This window comes from Thermobia domestica, chromosome 9, assembly GCF_964235325.1.
Source record: "Thermobia domestica chromosome 9, izTheDome1.hap1.1, whole genome shotgun sequence".
NCBI lineage: Eukaryota > Metazoa > Arthropoda > Insecta > Zygentoma > Lepismatidae > Thermobia > Thermobia domestica.
The window spans coordinates 156,073,943-156,095,872 of NC_137462.1; the positions used below are offsets into that span (position 1 = coordinate 156,073,943).

General features: G+C 36.1%; 1 protein-coding gene across 4 annotated transcripts in view; it reads right to left on the reverse strand.

The window, feature by feature from the left end:
- LOC145695120 (cytochrome c oxidase assembly factor 6 homolog) overlaps nt 1-21,930 on the reverse strand; it is a 250,445-nt gene that overhangs the window by 138,535 nt on the left and 89,980 nt on the right. The gene's annotated exons all lie outside the window — the stretch shown is intronic.

Here is a 21,930-nt window from a genome sequence, read left to right on the forward strand (position 1 = left end):
AATTTAATTGCAATGATTACTACAAATGATTACTACTATTATCTTCAGAGTTATTTGTTAAAAAAATAGATCCACTGCAGGAAAGAACTTCACTATCTATTATAAATTCGCGATATTTGTTGGCTTTAAAAATTAATCTTATGCAAAGCTTATGTTGCTATAAATTAAGCATTTTCAGCAGATACAAATACTTTTTAGATCAATATATTTCAATCAAAAAAAATCTTGTAAGCCTTAATCTGAAGAATTACATGTAGTATAGCCAAATCAAACTATCACTTAACTCACAAAGAACACCTTGAGTGCGAGATGGGAAGTGCAATCTCTAGTAAGGCTCATTTGAAAGTGTAGTGTGAATAATGATGACAGGAAAAATATTAGCTGCTAATGATTCACCATGTGCATCAGGAGGGCGACAGAAAATACGTGACCGGGAGGTACAGAGATCAACCTTCTATGGGATATAAGTATGACACTTCACAAAATGGACATCGTCGACATTCACAAAATACTCAAAACAAACCATTAACTTGTACCATAAACACCGAATGAAAAACGACGCGCTACAGTGATTACAAATGTTCGCACCATCAAGATCGAAGGCGAACTTCTAGGGAGTTACAAAACATTCAGGATGTTCAGTTAGGTATCTACTTTTAAAGAATGCATAGAGAATCATATTGATATAACGGGAAGATTAGAACTGATAGAATATGATGGCACCCGTTACATCAATATGCATTGTTTAAGAGTGGATACTCAGCTGAACGCCCTGAACGATTTGTAACTCCCAAGGAGTTCGCCTTCGATATTGATAGTGCGAACATTTGTAATCACTGTAGCGCGTTATTTTTCATTCGGTGTTCATTAAACAAACAAGTTAATGGTCTGTTTAGAACATTTCGTGAATATCGACGATGTCCCATAGGTTTTGTGAAGTGTAAAAATATATCCCATAGAAGGTTGATCTCTGCACCTCCCGGACACGTATTTTCTGTCGCCCTCTTGATGCACATGGTGAATTATTAGCAGCTAATATTTTTCCTGTCATCATTGTTCACACTACACTTTCAAATGAGCATTACTCGAGATTGCACTTCCGACCTCGCACTCAAGGGATTCCTTCTCAGTATGAAGTGCTTATTCTGTAGAAAATACGAAAACTCTATTAAGGGGTTGTTCAAAAATTTTGTGGCCCCTAATCCAAAAACTAACTATTGCTCAAGATCGCAATCTTACTGGATCATTCCTAAAAATCTTTTTTTTTTCTTTGTCATTTCTCTCTTTTTTTAAAAAACACAAAACGAAGATTTCTTGCCTTTAAAAAATATTCTTTAAGAAATATTCACCTAATATCTTATGACCGCATACGCAATTTTCAGCTTCTAACAAGGAATGCTTTCCAATATTTTTAATATTATATATATGAAAGCGTTTTTTAGTATGCTTTCTGGCAGGAGGAGGGGGAATCATATCTGTAAGAAAATTTGTTAAGGAACGTTATCATGGAGGGATGAGTTAAGTTGTTATTATTGTGAGTTACCTTAAGTTATCAGGAATATATTTTTGCCATTAAAGAAGAACGGGGTACAAATTGTGTATGTTTTAATTTTACTAGCGGATAATCTAATTGGAAATCCTCTTCATTTTTACTTCCAAGAAAATAATCGATTCGGGTACGAAGGGAGAGTTCAGGTAATGCCAGCAACATTTCTCATTTACTACAAATAACACTAACTACGGATTGCTATTGATGAATTCAAGTAAGATATAGACCATGAAAAATACTTCTACTGACATGCATTTTATATTGAATTACTCACAAATAAGGAAAGAAGTTAAATCTCTAAGAAGTTACTAGACATAATACAATAAACATTCATCAATTTAACGGAGATGGCCAATCCACGGTGCACGCGCCTCTAATAATCAGATCTTTTTTAAATAACACCGGCAGAATCGTGCATTACATTTCAAAAGTTTTATGTTCAGTTTTTGCATAGAAGCGTTGCAAGTTCAACTTATTAGTTTCTCGCATAATAATGACGTTCAGTGTCATGAGTATTTTACAAATTTTTTCTGTTATTTTTTTAATTCTAATTACTTTCTTTTTTCACTTATAAAACTTTATCATTAAACGGCTCATATGTGTATATTTTATTTTTGTAAAATAGCCGAGTTATTGCTGAAGCGCTGTCGTTCTATCTTCGGCTCACAAGTTGAACAAAGAAAAATGTATTGTCTGATATTTTTCACCACATATCCCGTAAGTTACAATACACAATATCCTGATAAATGTCTTATCTTAAAAACCCGGACATAAAGTATTTTATAATTTGAGCCCTCATAATCGAGTATTACTATTTCAGTACTTAGTCTCGAAAATAGAACTCCATTAGCATAAGCGGAACTAATCAATACAGAGCCCCGCTTTATTATATTTAAAAATCTTTCTTTTTTCTTTCTTCTTTTTTATATTTTTATTAACGACGGATAACGATAGATAAAGGCTTGCACCGCACTGACTACAAACTCTCCACCTTCATGGATGCACATATCAGGACCTTGGAAGAGAAAGGGCGAACCCGAAAAATCGATTCTTTTTGTTTTCTTCCTCGCATCGGACAGGTCTGGACAACACATAGATACTGCGTTTTGCCCTGCTTCGCCCTTAATTTTCTCAGTTTCAAGATAAACAAAGATTCGCCCTAGCTATCTTAATGTACTTGCAAAACTTCCAGCTTGATTTCCCAACACCCCGATTTCAGGATTCGTTCTTTCTCGTCTAACTATATAAACATTACTTTTATCCATTGTTATCTTCTCTTTGTTCTAAAATCCCGAACAGTTTTAAAATTTCTTAATGCTGTTAAAGAAAAGATTTTTTAAAAAAATAATTTGGTTCGAGGGAATCATTCACTAGCTAAATTAAGTTATTGGATTTTTATTTTTAAAGCATGAAAAAGAAACAGTTTGTAAGCTCTTTCATGATTCAATAATTACAATGATTAATCCATGTATTACATTTCCGACTCATTTCTAATCGAATTAGAATTTTATTTCGACCGAGATTAATTATTGATGTACCTGTAGTAATACAAAATTACAAAACTATTTCTCAACATGTTTGTGCTTCTTTAATGCAGGTGCTTTAATAATGAGAAGTGGTAAGCAGTTGGAAAATAGTGCGAGTAGATGAAAGAGAAATTATTAAAATACCTGAGAAAAACGAATGACGCCAACTCAAATGCGCCATATATCTACAATTTTGGGGAAATCTGCTGCCTCGTATGGTATCATAAAAAGATGGTGTAGACAATTTAGTTGTAGAAGAATTACTTGTAAAGATAAACATGGCTGAGTACTCCAAAATTGTCACGGCAAAAGGAAACAGTATAAGGTGCATGACACAAACACAAGATCGATAAATAATCATCATGCACATAGTAGAGCAAACAAGCTAATTACACCATACTATACACATTATAAAAAATACGAGAGAATAAGAATATCAAATATTAAAATCAATCCACAGAAAAACGTCAGCAGATTTTGATCTGGAACATTTAACAAAACTTCGAGTGGGCGCGGACTACAGAAATATCTAGACAGACATGAAACGTTAGATGAATCATGGATTCACCACTGTGACTAAAGCCTAATTTTAAATAAGGAATGGAAATATAAAATGTCTTCATCCCTTACGAAATTGGTGATGTGTTCAAGGCAGTGTTTTACTGCGTAGGAGACAAAATCATGGTGCTTGGTGATTGAGATGTGCACGCTGTTATTTTGATTATTTGCAGGAAGAAGTCAAAATAAGATGTCACTGCTACTATACTGATTTAATTCTAAAATTACATGCTGCAACCAGTGGCGTAACAAGGCCAGGCGGGTACCCGGGGCAGACATTGGCAAGGGGGCCCCCTCAGAAAAAGTAAAATGTTGGTCATATAATCACCTTTTTATTTTTGACATACAAGCACATCATTTAGCAGTACCTTTTGAGGTATATATTTTAATAGCATTTATAGTTTTTAAATTGCATATTGTTTGTAAAATTATATTTTTTAACCAGACAGAAGAAAATATGATAACCTTAATCCTGGGAAATTCGTATAAATAAATAAATAAATATTATAAGAATTTTAGATTTAAAAAAAAAAGTAATTACTTTTCAACATAATCACACAAACAACCATAAAATCGAAACATATGTACGCAGTTTATTCACATATGCACATTCTAATTTTGTAGTAACTACCTCTTGTTAATGGGCTACAAGTGTTTCCCTTGGAGTGAAAGATGTTTTGAGAAAATCTTAAGGGAATTCATATCTCAAAACCTCAGTTACTTTTGGACAAGCAGTCACGTGCCAATAAATGACAATTGAGATGGTTAGCTTTAATCTTGAGAATTTTCCGGAATTACTAAAGCTCCCCACTGATGAAAGAAGCCGTTATAGCTAATAGTTTCACCAAAACAGACAGAGTAAACAAATACGTACAACCATTTCCTGAATTCCTGTACGTGCTTTTTCTTATTCGCATCTTCCTTCACCACCCCTCTGTCAGGGTAGTGTTCTGGCCATTGACCTCCAAGAACAAATTGTGGAAATCTATGCTTCCCTGTCTCCAGTAACAAATACAGAACATTTGGCTCTCATACGGGAATACGAAAGAGTTAAGAAAAATAACAAAACGTATTCGCCTGGCCAAAATACACAGGTAAATTTATTATCAACATAGGATAAACATTGCTTCAATGCGGCTAACTTCCACGATAGACAGGTGGCATAATAAGTAACAAATGTCTTATGGGAAAATGCAGGTTCAAGACGAACCAGGCCAAGATAAGCAGGTGGCCAACTTAGAGAGATAGCCAAGTTGACAGGTTTTACTGTACAATACTGCTAAGAGAAGTGTATCTATCTTCAAGATTATGTTGAAAAATTAAATAAAAACATTGACTTTTTCACGGTACGGAAAGGGTCAAGGCTAGAGCATAAAGATTAACTTCATTATTGGCAATTATAATTAGAAGCATTTGTCTCTATAGTCATGAGTGCAATTTAAATAGTCACAATAGTGTGTCATTCACAGTGGTGATACAGCCTACAGAAAGCTTGTTAAAAATGATTTTAACCTAAATTTATACTAAAGCTTGAAACTTTTCTTGGTTGTCATAAATGGTTGGCTTTATTACTGGACACGAAATATTTGAAAAATTACATACTGCTAATAAGATATGACCAAGATAATAATAATAATGATGTAAAAATTTCTATTGAACACAATGTACTATCAGTAAATTAATTGTATTTCATGTATGACTTTCAAAACAAAAAAGCAGACACAATTAATTTATTTCCCTTTTTGTTTATTATATTCAAATTCTTAAAATTATTTTACTAATCAAAGCATGTAATGCGCAAAGAAGATTATTTTAGCTGCCAACAAAACAGTAAATATTTTCAGAGAGACGAACTAAAATTTACATTTCAAACAGAACTTTTTAAATCCGTGCAACAGATACTGTAAATTAACGGGAGTTAAGAGATGCAACTTTAATCTCAAGTAAAAATAATAATAATAATAAAAAAAACTGTACAAATTAAAATGTTTTCACACAGCTAACCTCTTCGTTTTGAGATAAATGAAATGCTACTCAATTTATTTATTACCCTGTTTGGCATAAAATTAAGATTTTTCTCGAGTATGCACGCAGTTGTCAATAATTACAAACTGTTAATAACTTAGTATCACGGCTACCATGGAAGAAAAAGCAAACTCCTTATGAATATACTGAAGTAAACGAATAATCAGGCACGAAGTGTTAATCTACTAACTTTTGAATACACCTAATAAGAATCAATATTGAAACCGAAAATTGCAGTGATTTTAAACTTCTAGGCACAGTAGAGGATAATGGAGGAAGTAGCTCTTTTCGCTAGGAAGCTCAATCCATTACAGAAAAGAAATAGTCTCCTGTCTTTTACTTTTCTCTCTGTATTGTGATTAAAATTGAAACCGGAAATCATAGATTCATACAACTTCCGGTTAAAACAGAGGAATAAGGTTGGCAATGGTACTTGGTACGCTGGCAACATATAAGAAAACGGTTTCTCGCTCTTACCGTTTATACTCTGACCAGGGGTAAAAATGGATCTGAAAAGATAGGGGGACGGTAGGTACCGGCATGACAAAACACTGTTCTCCCTGCCTATCTTTGCCCATTGTAATGTTTTTTTTTTTTAAACTGGGGGACGCGGTACATATTTTTTGGAAGTTGGGGGACGGCGTCCCCCCGCACTTTTACCCCTGGCTCTGATGCTATCGACAGACAGACGGACATAGCCGTTCTATCCATAATTATTTTGGAAATCTAAAACGGGCGCTCACGAATCATGAGATGTTAGTGTGTTCTTTCTTAGATTAACATGACAAATGTCCGTCCCGACAGTAATTTTTCAAGTAAATTTACTCTTATATAAAAGCGAAGAGTAATAGGCATATTCACTTTTCTCTGTTGGAGGTGCTACGCTAAAAATACCTCCAAGATAATTTAGTTACAGCGAAAGGCTGTCTGAGAAGGCGACTTAGCGATGGCAAAAAATAAAACCATATTTCTCACTCTATTTTCACAGACACCAGGTGTGTCCTGAGTAGTTGAATGTGTGATGCAAATTTCACAGAATGACGCGTGAGTTTCTCATTTCGTTAAAGGGCTCATCTGATACAACTTCTTCTGCTTCTCTTTAAAATATAGACACAAAGTATCAGAGTATAACACGGGATACTTTAATTATTTCAACACTCGAACTCTTATCATTATATAAACATGAAGATATACGAAAACGAATCACAACTTTCGTGTTGAATAGGATGGCATCAGGATCTAAATAAACTTCATTACGATATAGAAGAAACATTGTAAAAAAATGTTTATACAGCGCATTTTTAATGTTACATACTAAATGAAGATAGTTTAACCAGCAAGATATTGAGTCAGCTTTCCTTAAGAGTCTGGATTTATTCCAGCTTTGAATAAGCCATTCTGAATGAAATTTTTGCGTCATTTTCACTAAGAACAAATGTCGAAATGAACTTAGATGACTCAACTTGCAAGTTGGAAACCATTATAGATGACTCAACTTTAATTTGATAACCATTAATTTCAAAGAGATTATATATTTTATTTGTCATAATTTACATGGGCAAGAAAAAATGCTTCCTAGTGTCCTCATCTCACTACTGACTTATAAGCAAATATCTATTTTTTCTTCTGAAATATAAAAAGCTTGTAAATTTGAAACAGTTCGTAGTCGAACATTATCATTTTCATATCCGCTTTAAATATCTGCAGAGGAGAAAATTTGGAATACATACAAGAATTATTGAATAAATAACCTGAAACATGTTCTCTGCAGAATATTTGTTGCAAGCTGCAAAATAACTACATAAGTATTATTTTCCGACATAGTCTCTATCTAGTTCAATACATCTAGGCCAGCGCTTCACAAATACTTTCACAGGAAAAAGTAAAAGGTACGAGCCACCGCACTAACCTTTCTCGCCCTGGTTCCTTAAACTAAATTATGTTGTGCTGCAGTTATTAATGAAACTTTTCTTGTAAAATACGAACAAAATTCTAAGGCATGATCGGAAAACTTCCCGAACTCACGTGCAAAAGTAAAATAATCCTTTAGTTTTACGTCCTACGATTATGCCAGATAGCCTAAAGGAAATGGTGACGATCAGAATGAACAAAATGGTGGAATGAAGAAGTGGGAGGAAACGGGAAAACACTGAGAAAACCAACACATCTGGCGTTTGAATACCACAAAGCCTACTTGGCGCGAGCTGGGATGAAACAAGGGACTTTACGCACCAGATGTGACGCCTTTAAAAGTAAATTATCCCCTATAGATTTTTAAATAAGAAATTATCTAAACCATTAGGGTTCTTAATAAGTGTATGTGTTTATAAAATATAATAAAAATCGAATGAGTCGTGTTTGAGAAAATTGTCACAATGAAAAGGAAGGAAAGAAAAAGAAAGAGAAAAACACACATTTCAGACTAAACTACCTCTTGTAAATATTTTCATGGCAGTGATTAACACAACACTATAACATTATTAGTGAAATATTTATCTATGATATGGACAATCGCTTGAGTCGTTTTTGAGAAAATTGTCTGAAAAGAACTCCTACCTGCAGAATATCCCGATACAACTCCTTGTGGATATATTCATAAGAATTAATTTACCCAACATTACAGACTTTTAATGAAATAGGAACAAAATCTCCTGAGTCTTTTCTGAGAAAATCTCTGAAAAAGCTCACCCTCAAGAATAAACTTCCCCTAGTATTTTTTCTTCTTCAAGGAAAAATGAGTTTTGCCATATTGTCGGGTTATTAATTAAATATTTATTTATGAAATATGAACAAGATCGTCGGAGACATTTTTGAGAAAATAGTCCGAAAAAATTATCCGTAAGATTAAACTACCTTTCGTAGATTTCCTAGAAAAAATACTTATACCACAGTACAGGGTTCAAATCTTGTCAAATGAAATATTGATATAACTAAATCGTTAGAACCATTTTCGAGAAAATCGCATTCTTTATTCTCATCCTTTAGAAAACTGCCCTTATTTTGGGGGAAGGAAAAACATATACAGGGTGTTTCAAAACAACACAGATGACGTTTGAGAGGTGATTCATGACACTAAAATAAGTCAAAAAGTATAGACCATCCTGGCTGCACAAATGTTTCCTTTCGGAGTTACAGGCTCCCGTAAACATGAAAAAATGAACTTTTAAGATCCATGACTCCAAAACTATGGGATCTTCTGTAGTTAGCTCAAGACTTCACTTAGGAACTAGTATGTGCCCTATCCAAATATCCAAGTTTCAGCATCATGTGGTACTTTCGCACCAATTTTTATAGAGGGAGTTTGGCTACGGGCATATAATTTGAAGTACTCTCCAACTATCTCTATACAAATTGTTGAGAAACAGGATTCTGAAACATGGATATCTGGATAGGGCACATACTAGTTCCTAAGTGAAGTCTTGACCCGGCTACAGTACGTCCCATAGTTTTGGAGCTATGGAACTTTAAAGTTCATTTTTCATGTTTTCGGGAGCCTATAACTCCGAAAGAAGCATTTGTGCACGCAGGTTGGTCTATACTTTTTGTCTTATTTTGGTGTCAGACGAAACACCCTGTACAAATAAACAACTTATGTTTAAAATGTGGTGGGGATAGTCGAACGGTACGGCTTCTAGACGAGTGAAAGGTTTACGTGAGACGAACAAACGGGAGGATAAATATTGAAAAATCGCTTTTTCGGTATGTAAGGGTTATGAAAAATGTAAATCTGTTGAAATCTTGAGTTTGATTCTTATCAGCATAGTTTCTTTTTTGCTATTGTCGCTCGGCGGTAAAAATCTTTTAGAGTAACTTCTTATGCATCGCTGACTGATCTTCTTTGTCCTCATGGAACCGCGATCCTTTGTATGCATCTTAAGGTGGGTCAAAGGTGCAGAAATCTGAAAAGATGAGATTAGGTGAATGTGGAGAGTGATGTAAGAACTCAAATCGTAGATCATTGACGGTAAATAAAGAAGCACCAGCACATTGCGATCTCGCATTGCCGTGGAGCAACAGCACATCATTGAACATCAGATAAGTTTCGGAACGCACTAGAATACACTGCTGAACCTCAGTACTTCATGAACCATGTGATGAGATGATCTTGCAGTTATCTCAATGTGTAAACCATTTTCGCATACAATAATACGTTGATTTTCCTGTCTCAAGTCTTCCACTTTAGCAATGTTGATCTCCGTGACTGCACTAAAAGAGCAACCTGTATACGGTGTTCCTTCAACACTGTTTATGCCTTGTTTGAACTTCTGGGCTCACTCGTCAATTTGTGTTCGATACACAGAGTCACAATATTGATTTGTCACGTGTCAATAAAGGAGTTGTTCCAACAGTGCCGAATTTTTTCGTTTGCGTCGCGCGCATACAGTTTAGTGTTGGAAGAGGTCGTGGCTTAAGACTTTCACATATAAATAATGGTGGCAATAGCTAAGCGAGAACATGACCAACAAGTACTATGAGTTTCATCACACTCGGGCCTACCGAACAGGGAAACGAATCGGGTCAAAGTCAGGAGACATAACATTTCCAATGCTCAGACTGGCTTGATATGAGACAAACACTTTAACTTGTTCGCGCACATATCCACTCAAGTCACAGTAATCGGTTAAAAGTACTGCACTTTCGTTTTATACTATCTTGCTCGGGAAGGAGACGATTGCATTATAGGATATTTTTGTCAATGTGCAAATGGAGCACGGACAGTTGGATGTTGTGCCTATGTCGTGCTCATTATTTGGTACTTAGGAATGGATAAAGCAACTGCACAACGTCCGAAGACATCCGCATTCTTGGATGATTTTATTTATTTATTGAACAAATCCCCAAATACAGCATAACTTTGCCATTTTACACAGGGAAATACAAAAGAAAGAAAAAGCAAGACAACAATAACAACATAAAACAGTGTCCAAAAATAGTGTAAAACTAATATTATTCCGTCAAAACTTGTTTAACTGCTCTTTCAAACACTGGGTACCTCGAAAAAATGTCCACATTAGTTGTTACTTGATTATAACAGTTCGGCATTCTGTAAAAAAGAGACCTCTGTATAATTGCCAATCTAGGACGGGCAAGATGGAATAGGTGGGTATTCCGGGTTATGCGGGAAGGGTTACGTAAGGATAGTTCCTGAAATAATATTTCCGATCTTAAGTTTCCATTAACTATTTTATGAAGATATTTCAGGTCAGAGATAATTATGCGTACTTCCGGAATCTGGATATTAAGATGTCTCAATAGATAATAGATAATATTCGAAGTGCAGGAACACGAAAACGGACTATAGAAATAAAGAAATTGAGAATAGAATCAAGTCTGAAGAGATGTGTAGGTGCTGCCACGGCCCATATAGGAGAGCAGTATTCGATCTTGGGAGCTATTAAGGTTTTATAAAAAGTTGCTAATGAAACAGTGCGTAGTTCAGTAAATCGATACAGAAGTCCCAACATGTGCATTGAATTCTTAAATATTGAGGAGATGTGGTCACAGAATGTAAGTTTTTGAATCAAAGATGTCACCAAGATCATTATGACTAACAGAATGTGTGATAGAGGAATCATTGATATGGTATGTGGAGGGAACAGGAGACTTTTTCAAAGTAATAATAATACTGTCACGTTTCTTACTGTTCAGTTTCAAGTGCTACATTTCACACCAGCCTGTAAGGTAATTTATATCTTCCTGTAAGGCAATTGTGTCATGGAGACACGATATTTCTCTGTATGACTTACAATCGTCAGCGAAAACCAGAAGGCCACTAAGTTTTGCTGATAAGTGCGTGTAGAGATCATCCATATACAAGACAAATAGCAGGGGCCCAAGCACACTCCCCCGAGGCACCTTTGAGATTACGGGTTGGGAGTTAGAAGTCGCCCCTGAAAGAACAACTCTCTACGGTCCTTCAAGTAGCTGGTGATTAAAGAGAGAAATTTGCCATGTCCATTAAATCTATTGGAGAGCTTATGAAGAAGATGAATGTGACTGACAGAATCAAAGGCCTTCGAGAGATCAAAGTAGGCAACATCTAATTGAGTATTGTTATTCATACATTTGGCTGTACAGAAAAGAAGATAACTTAAGTTTGTGAGACTTGATCTTTTCGGTAGAAAGCCGTGCTGAGAACTGTGGATATAACGTGAGGTGAATTTAAGTAGGCTGTCTGATTATTTTTAGCAGATAAATGATATCACAAAAAGAAGAGATATTGGCCTATAGGAGGATACATGATCTTTAAGTCCTGATTTATATATTGGGGTCACGTGAGCTAGTTTCCAACTGGTGGGATAATACCCCTCCTTGAAGCATCTATTGAATAATATAGATAGAGGAACCGTAATAACTGGAGCAGTTTTGTTGAGAAAGAGAGGACCAATGTTATCGGGTCCAAGTGATCTATGTAGAGATAACGATTGCAAGAGAGCCAGAACTTCGCCCGGGGTAGTAGAGAGGTTGGATAGGGTGTCCGAACAGATGGGGCGGAGAGGGGGAAGATGGGTTGTAGAGGGAAAGAAAGTAAATGTTTTGGAGAAGTAATTACTAAAGAGGTCGGGTCTTTGATTATCACTCGCTTCAGTATTTTCATCTTGCACTGTTGTCGGTATACCCGGAGATTTTGATCTAGATTTAATTACAGACGAAAAGAGTTTAGGATTGCTAACAGTAAAATCACCAATTGAGTCCATGTACTCAAAATACTTACGCCGCTGTACCTTCTTGGCAAGGCTTCTAATATTAGCAAAGTTTTTGTATGTGCGTTTTATTCAGAAGACGAATCTAGTCTCTTTGACGACAACGACGAACCATTTCTGTCAGAGGATAAGGAAATCAACAATTCAACCCTTTTGCATACTTAGGTATACACATTGCATCGTACATAATAATTACTTCAACTGCCTGAGCGGTACTGGGAATAAGGGAAACCTTGTATTCAGCCCAGGTAACACGTCAATCATTTTGTACCTTTTAATACCACGTGTTACGCTAATGCATTGATCAGTTTTCTCTGCGGTTTTTTTTTGATATGGTGTACAATGTGCGAAATCCTAACTACAATTCAATTCCACTTATTTCATCTATAGGAATGCCACTCAGCGGAAATACGACACATGGATATGGCATTCTCTTCCGAGAGGTTGGCCTGATATCAAGCCAGTCTGATCATCGGAAATGACACGTCCCCTGACTTTAACCCGATTTGTTTTCCTGTTCCGCACGCTTAAGTGCGATGAAATTCACAGTGCTTGTAGAACTCAATGTGTAGTCTCACTTCCAATAAACCTCAACGGAGCGTGGCTCCTCTTCTGGGCGATTACAAAACATGTGAAAAACACGCGCGCCTTCTGGGTGCCATTGTATTGTTGACCCATTTCTGGCTATGTTCCTGCCGAGCTATGGCCACCATTATTTATATGTGATGGTCTTAGGCTACGACCTCCTCCCACACCAAATTGCATGAGCGCGACGCAAATGGGAAAATTGAGCACTTTTGGAACAGTTCCTTTCTATCACTGACATGCCTTCACTCAACAGAAATCTAACGACACTTCAAGTTCCAGCTGGAAGCAAGCCTGTAAGGTGCCGCCATCTTACGTAACTGTTTCTCAGGGCCTTGCGCGACGTATAGCCTTAGTTATGAATAGATCTAGAATAATAAAAATAATAAACACATAATAATCAAAGTCGTACTTTAGATTTCTATACAATTTTCCTCGTTATGCATTGAATGAGCCTTGTACATATGAAGGATCAGATGCAAAGGGCTCAGATTTACTAAACCACTTGAATAAATAAAAGTTAATATGAGGAAACTGAATACACACTAAATCCTGAAATCAAACTAAAACTATATTCAAAGTCCTAGAATTACCTTTTAAGCTAAGGAAGACTGAGAGAAATACTCATAAATCATAAAATAATTGATACAAATAAGTGAATGAACAATATCAAGAAGAAACCTCACATGAATTAGTCAAGATTTGAGCACGGTGAATAGTCCAGTATTGACTCATAACGAAATAAAGAATTTTGTCTTGCAAGTTAAAAGAGAAAGGAAAATATCTTCCAAAGCCTATTCATGAAAAATCTTCCAAAGCCTGTTCATGTTATTCAACTCCATAGAAAAACATCGACTACTTTCACGTAAAGTTTGCAAGCAGACGGCTCTGCAAAACGCACCCAGTGTTTGCTGAAAGGAACTTTGAAATGAAATGAAATCTTTGAGTTTTACGTCCCACGGTTATGCCGGTTAGGCTAAAGGAGACGGTGATTATGAGAAATGAATGAAATTGTGGAATGAAGAAAGTGGGAGGAAATGGGAGAACCCCGAGAAAACCCATGCACACGGTGTTTGTCCACCACAAAGTTCACTTGGAAAGGAACTTTGGTTTCGAAACAAAGCTTAATGCTTTCAGATAGAGAAGGAATACAGTTCTTGAATTTATTTATTTTTTTTTTACGCAAATAGGAAATCAAGCAAAATAATTCACACGCAATAGTTTACAATTGTCTTATTACTTGTTATAACAAATTAACATATGAAAATATATACGTTCTATCTCAGCAGTAACCATCTCCCTCAATGCTTGGGCACAATCACTCAAATTTAGTATCTCCCCACAAAAATACATAAGACTATTGTGCTGCCAAAATGTCTTGAGTCGTGGCAAAAATGCGAACTAAAGCTCACACCCTCACACACCCACGCGTTGAGCCAATAAGGGTTCAGCTGTTGCTAAGCGAGAGAAAGCGAGTGGAATACCTTCAGCCGATAGCAGCGCTTGCAACGGAAGACTAGGGATCAAGTCAATGTGGTATATTTACTCCACTTGGGGTACACTTGGTACACTTGGTAGCCTTTGCCTCCTTTCAAAACAAATCAGTCTATGTCCGCTTATGTCTCCCGCCATAATTTGTCCTTTCAATGAAGATATATTTTTTTAAAGTGTAATGTCCCACAACCAGACAGCGAGGCTATGGAAGATGGAAATGATGATAATGAATAAGGTAGTGGAATGAAAAAGTGGAAAAAACCTGAAAAGCCGCGAGAAAACTTACACACATGGAGTATGTCCAGCACAAAGTCCAGTGAGGGTGAACTGGAATCGAACCGGGAATCTTATGTAAGAGAGGTGAGCGTTCTATCAGAGCTGCGACCGCTCCAAAATAAAATTCACTATTTGCTACGACAATTAGACTTCCAAACTCTGCTAAGCATAAGTGTTGGAAGTCTTAAAAAAAAAAGAAAAAATGAAATCTTTCAGTTTTACGTCCCACGATTATGCCGGTTGGGCTAAAGGTGACGGCGATTATGAGAAATCAATGAAATGGTGGAATGAAGAAAGTGGGAGGAAACGGGACAACCCCGAGAAAACCCACGAACACGGTGTTTGTCTACCACAAAGTCCATGCGGCGCGAGCTGGGATCGAACCAGGGACCCCAAGTACCGGAGGTGAACGCTCTACCATTGAGCTACCGCGCCCTCGCTTAAAAAAACGGCTACGTCCGTTCGTCCGTCTGTTGATATGATCAGTGGTAAGAGATATCGAGACGCGGTTTTTGCAATTGGTTCAGCCTTCCAAGAATTGGTCTAATCTATTCTATTCGAATCAAAAGTGGTAGAAATCAACAATTTCCGGTTTGGTCGTTAATTGCCATATATTGGAAACGATAATAGAAAGCTACAAACTGTTTTTTGAAATACATCCAATGTCTTTAAAAAAATATTTTAACTTCTCCTTATCTCTCTACTAAGAATGGCATCAATTTAATACTGATTTCTATTAAGCAAACGCGGTGAGAGGGATCGAGAAGCGACATTTCGAAACCATTGAACCTATTAAAAAACTTTCAATTCGACCTTTATCCCTGTGTGGAAATATACAATTTCTAGTTTCAATACTGATTACAATAGTACAAAACTGTAATACATAGAGAGGCGGTTTCTCATATGGAGTTAGTATCGTAGGAATAGGTTACATTCTCGACTTTACTCCTCTCATGCAACCGGAAGTGGTGGAAATATACTACCTTCGGTTTCTTCAATATTTAATTCTATAGAGGGAAAATGGTAATACAAGGCGACAAGCAATTCTTTATATGGATTCAGTATCCAAAAAATAGATTTGATCTCAGCTTTATTCCTCTACTGTAACCGAAAGAAATAAGAAATTGTAGATTATTCTGTTCAATACTGGTTCTTATCTACCTTCTATCTATCTAATCTAATATAAATAGAATAAAGAGTTTGTTTGTGTGTTTTTTTTTTGTCTGTCTTCGGCCTGGGGACCAGACGAATAGACCGAGAGTTATCAAATTTTGGTCAGGGGTACCTTGGCGCAGGCCCCAGATCAAGACGAAGCCCTTTTTTGAAATTTCGAACCAGGGGGTCTCAGGGGGCGTTTACCGAAACCAGCTTGGGAACCAGACAAATTGACCGAGAGTTACCAAACTTTAGTCACGAATACCTCGGTCCAGGCTCCAGACCAGAGTTAAACGTTTTTGTCAAAATTCGAACCAGGGGGGTCTCAGGGGGCGTTTACCGGGACATGTAAAAGTAGTAGAAAATGACCGATATTAGTGTCGAATTCATAGTTTTCGCGGTCGCTGAAATCAATGGTGAAACTACGATCGCATTAACTTCCAAATTCACGCTATTCGGCTCCGTGTCGGGGGTCACCGGGAGAGGGATGATATACCGAGACATATAAAAGTAATCTAAAATGACCGATATTAGTGTCAAATCCATAGTTTTCGCGGTCGCTGAAATCAATGGTGTCACTTCAATTAGCGATTACTTGGAAATTTAATTACAATTGCATGCGGTCCGGGAGTCAGCGGAGGTGATACCGAGACATGTAAAAAGCCCAAAATGACCGATATTAGTATCAAATCCATAGTTTTCGCGGTCCCTGAGATCAATGGTGATACTCCCACATGCATTGACTTCCAAATACAGCCCCCGTGCGAAGCATGGGTATATTCAACTAGTATAGTAATAATTATAAAACATATCAAGAGATTATTTTTGATATGGATTCAGCGTTAGACGAACAGGCTCACATTATTACGTTATCCCTCTATTGTAGTTGAAAGTTTCAATATGGTTGATAAATCTGTTTCAAACTTGAATTCATATAATTTTGAAATCTACTGTTGTTTCACAACTGTGAAACAACATTAACTTCTTTTAAATTGTTATCCATGCAAAGTTCTGCTTTACGGTTGGCGTTCTTAAAGGAATCATTATGGTACAAATGAAATTAGATTGTGCCATTTGCAATGAAAAAATATGCCTTCCCAAAAAATCTTGTGACTGCATCTAAAGCTCTAAAACTCATCCGTGAGTTCCTGCTCTATCCATAATTAAGTTCAATCAGTGCCCAAAAAGTGGAGTGAAAAATGATTTTGGAAATACAACCACGCTTTCTTCCAGAAAATTTTGTTCGCAGTAAAAAATAAAATGTACGGGAAATTATGTACTGTAATCGGAAACTTTTCGATAAAGAGCGTGCCCTGGAGAAGAGTGGCATTAATAGCAACTTAATTTACATTAGCCATTTCGGAGAGATTATGACACCCCAGAAGTGTGCCTGGAAGCAACATTGAGTTTTGCATGCAAAAGATACACATACACGAGACACCGGGGACGTTAATCATGGAGCGTGGACAAGCTATTAGTCTAAAAGTGTTTAAAAGTAATCAAGATGGGCTAAAATATTTTGTTATCTTTATGAAATAACTATCAAACAATTTATTTTATTCTTTTATGGGAATTTAATAAAAATAGATGTTTCGAAATATTGAGTTTTCAAACGTCAAGGAGCAGATAAATATTTTGTTCTCTTCGTCAAGTAAATGTCATATACTATTTCTCTCTCTCTCTTCACGATGAAGGTACGAAAAACCCTCATGACTATCTATTCAATCGTTTGTGTTCACGTAAAAGCAAAAGTCACACAGCAAACAAGAGCCTTCAACCAGTCCTGATAGACCAGGTTGGACATTTTTTCTCTTTTTTGTGTCACTTGAAAACATAATTATTTATTTCGTGACTCTACGAATGATTTCTGAAAATAATAATAGCTTCTATTTTTCAAAAGCATGAAATGAAGATGCTACATGGTCTTAATTGTTCAGCACTGCAAAATAAACTAAGATATGAATTTTGCTTTATCTAAAAAGTCAATATTGTTCAATACATTAAGGAAACTCGGAGCAAAGGAACACCTAGTAGTAAGGGCCTGACCTGAGGAAAGTTTGGACTTTGACCCCGACCTTTGTGACGTCATAGGTCAAAGGTCAATAACCTTGGCCCGGGGTCAATGACCTAGGGGTACATAGGACCACCCCCTCTAAATTTTGACAGGGGTACCATGGCCCACCCCCTAAATTTTGGCAGGGGTACCTAGGACCACCCCCCTCGCGACACCTGAGGAAAATTTGGACTTTGACCCCGACCTTTATGACGTCATAGGTCAAAGGTCAATGACCTTGGCCCGGGGTCAATTTCCGTGGGGTACTTAGGACCACCCCCTCTAAATTTTGGCAGGGGTACCATGGCCCACCCCCTAAATTTTGGCAAGGATACATAGGACCAACCCCCTTAAATTTTGGAAATTGCCAAATCTAAAAATTTGATATGGTAGCCTAAGACCCTAGTATGTACCTCTGCCAGTATTGGGTGTCTATGTCATGGGTAAAAAATTGCCAAAAATTCAAATTTCGGGGGTTTTGACCTAATTTATCCCCTTTGATGAGGTATTATTACCTTATATAATTATATGGGCGTTTACAGGGGTCCATTACCTTTCATAAGACATGGGTACATTAATGCACCCCTTGAAAAATTTGGGAGGGGTACCTTGGCCCACCCCTTAAATTTTGGAAATTGACCAATTTAAACATTGGGTATTATAGTATAGGACCCTAATATGTATTATGATAAATTTAGATGGTCCACCTCGTTCCCTTTTAGGGGTACAAAATTGCCAAAAATATAAACGTAAGCAATACGTTATACCACATGTTTGGTTTTTGGTCGATTTTATCCCCTTTGATGAGGTGTTATTATCCTATATAGTTATATGGTCATGTATAGGGGTCCATTCCCTTTCATAAGATATGGGTATATTTGTGCACCCCTTTAAAAATTTGGGAGGGGTACCTTGGCCCACTCCTTAACTTTTAGAAATTGCCCAATTTAAACATTTGGTATTATAGTACTGGACCCTAACATGTATTATGATAAATTTAGGTGGTCCACCTCATTCCGTTTTAGGGGTACAAAATTGCCAAAATATAAACGTAAGCAATACGTTGTACCACGTGTTTGTTCTTTTTGCCCATTTTATCCCCTTTGATGAGGTCCTATTACCTTATATAGTTATATGGTTATGTATAGCGGTCTATTTCCTATCATAAGACATAGGTACATTTGTGCACCCCTTTAAAAATTTGGGAGGGGTACCTTCGCCCACCCCTTCATTTTTAGAAATTGCCCATTTTACACATTTGGTATAATAGTATAGGACCCTAATATATATATTACTATAAATTTGGGTGGTCCACCTCGTTCCCTTTCATGGGTACGAAATTGCCAAATTTTTAGTACAACCACGTGTTTGGTTTTTGGCTCAATTTATCCCCTTGGATGAGGTCCTATTACCTTATATGGTTATATGGTCATGTATATTGGTTCATTTCCTATCATAAGACATAGGTACATTTGTGCACCCCGGGAGGAGTACCTTGGCCCACCCCTTAAATTTTGGAAATTTTCCAATTTAAGCATTCGGTATTATAGTACAGGACCTCAATATGTATCATGATAAATTTGGGTGGTCCACCTTATTCCCTTTCATGGGTAAAAAATTGCCAAAATATAACGATAAGCAATATGTTGTACCACATGTTTGGTTTTTGGCCCATTTTTTCCCCTTTGATGAGGTTTTATTACCTTATATGGTTATATGGTCATGTATATAGGTTCAATTCCTATCATAAGACATGGGTACATTGATGCACCCTTTAAAAATTTGGGAGGGGTATCTTGGCTCATCCACTCAGTTTTAGAAATTGTTTAATATAAGCATTTGGTATCTTCGTACAAGTCTTCAATATGTACCACTATAAATTTGGATGGTCCACCTCGTTCCCTTTCATGGGTAAAGAACTACCAAAAATCAAATTTCGGAGGTTATTGACCCCTATTTAACACGTTATATGGTTTATTACTTTCATATGTTTATGTTCCCTTTTAAATTTGGGAATTATCAAATAACAAAATTCGGTAAACGTTTTCTAGGACCCATTGGTATTCCTCTTATGGCCAAATATTCAAAATTTAAAGGTTATTGACCGGCTTTATTATTGAATAAGTACAGGATTTATTACTTTTTTCATAAGACACAGGTGTGTTTGTGTACCAATCTTAAATTTTGGGAGGGGTACATTTCTTATTGTCATATCAATAATTGGTAATTGTTCTTAGAATTGGGTGGTATCTCTTTCTTTGGGTAAATCATTGTCAAATATGAGTATGATCACGTGATCAGTTATTGACCTATGATGGGATTAGGAGTCCAGGACATTGGTACATTTAAACTTTCTAGGATAATTTGAGAATGAGTCATTGGTTTTGATTATTACAGCCTATGGACCAAATATAAACGTAAGCAATACGATGTACCATGTGATTGACCTTGATGAGGTAGTGTACAGGGATACATAGCTAACCTTATTGAATCTTATGACTCATAGTCTTAAGGAAATATATGCTACAACACTGGCAAAGTTATTGTTGATGCAATTTGATTGGTTGATCACTACCTTTCGTGCAATCTGATTGGTTGCTGATTTTCAAATCTTTGCTGCATTTAGTTTTAAGTTTTGTTTAACATTTAAAAATCTTGGTTTCGTTCAACATTTTGCACTCACTGATAAATATGATCAAAACCGTTTATTTGTTAATCGAATAGTTAAAAACCGGATAAAGTTTGACGGTTAACCGTGAAACGTGAAATTTTTTAGTTTGAAAATTTTTTGTTTGAAAGTTTTTGTTTGAAAATTCTTGTTTCAAATTTGTTTGAATTTTTTTGTTTCAGAATTTTGTTTGAAATTTTTGTTTCAAAAATTTTTTTGAAAATTTTTCGTTTGAAATTTTTTGTTTTGACATTTTTGTTTCAAAATTTTGTTTGAAATTTTAGTTTAAAAAATGTTCGAATTTTTTTCTGTTTAAAATTTTTTGTTTGAACATTTTTGTTTAGAAATTTTTGTTTGGAAAATTTTGGTTTCAAATTTTTAAGTTTGTGCACTCATTAGTGAAGAACCGGAACTGCTTAGAAGAAAATTTGGTTTGAAAATTTTTGTTTCGAAAGTTTTGTTTGAAATTTTTGTTTCAAAGTTTGGTTTGAAATTTTTAAAAGTTTGTGCACTCATTAGTAAAGAACCTGAACTTTTTAGAACTAAAACCTCTGGCAACATTGTGGTGCAATAGTACACGTCAGAACATGATGATGCAACGTCATCAGTTTTGCATCATATATAAGTATCGTTCGAGTTAGTATTCATGATAACATCATCATGGCTACTTAACTGCAGTTTCTAAACACACGTGATGTGATGAAATTATTTACAAAGATTACTGATTTACAACAGAATGTACCTTATAGAATCTTAGCTAGCCAAATGATCCCTACAAAGTTTGGATTAAGAATTGTAGTGAAACTTGAAAATGATAAGAATATAATTTTACCAGCAAGATATTTACCCATGGAAGCATGAAAACAAGAAGAACTGCTGCGTTTCTTAAATACTGGATCTGTATCTTTATGTTACAAAGGATTCTTGGGTCGAAGTCATCAATTTGAATTTAGTACACAGCCGGTTTCGTCAGCAATTGTGATGAAATCATGAATTCAAACGTCAGCACATTCCTTTGACGTCAGACGTAGTTGTATGAATTTGGTTGGTCAGCATGACGTCAGTAACTGTGATGAAACCATGAATTCAAATGTCAGCACATTCCTTTCCAATGACGTCAGCCGTAGTTCTATAAATCAACCAATACATTGTCATCCCACGAAATCATTTGAGCAAGTGCTTTTCAGGAGGAAAGATGTGTACTTCTAACGATAAAGAGTTCATCTTCACAAGCTATTATCCAATAAATATATTTCAAACAAAACATGTGATCATTGGTATCAGTGCTAGAACATTTGAACCAGTGATTCGATTGGGCAAAGCAGAACAATTTGGTG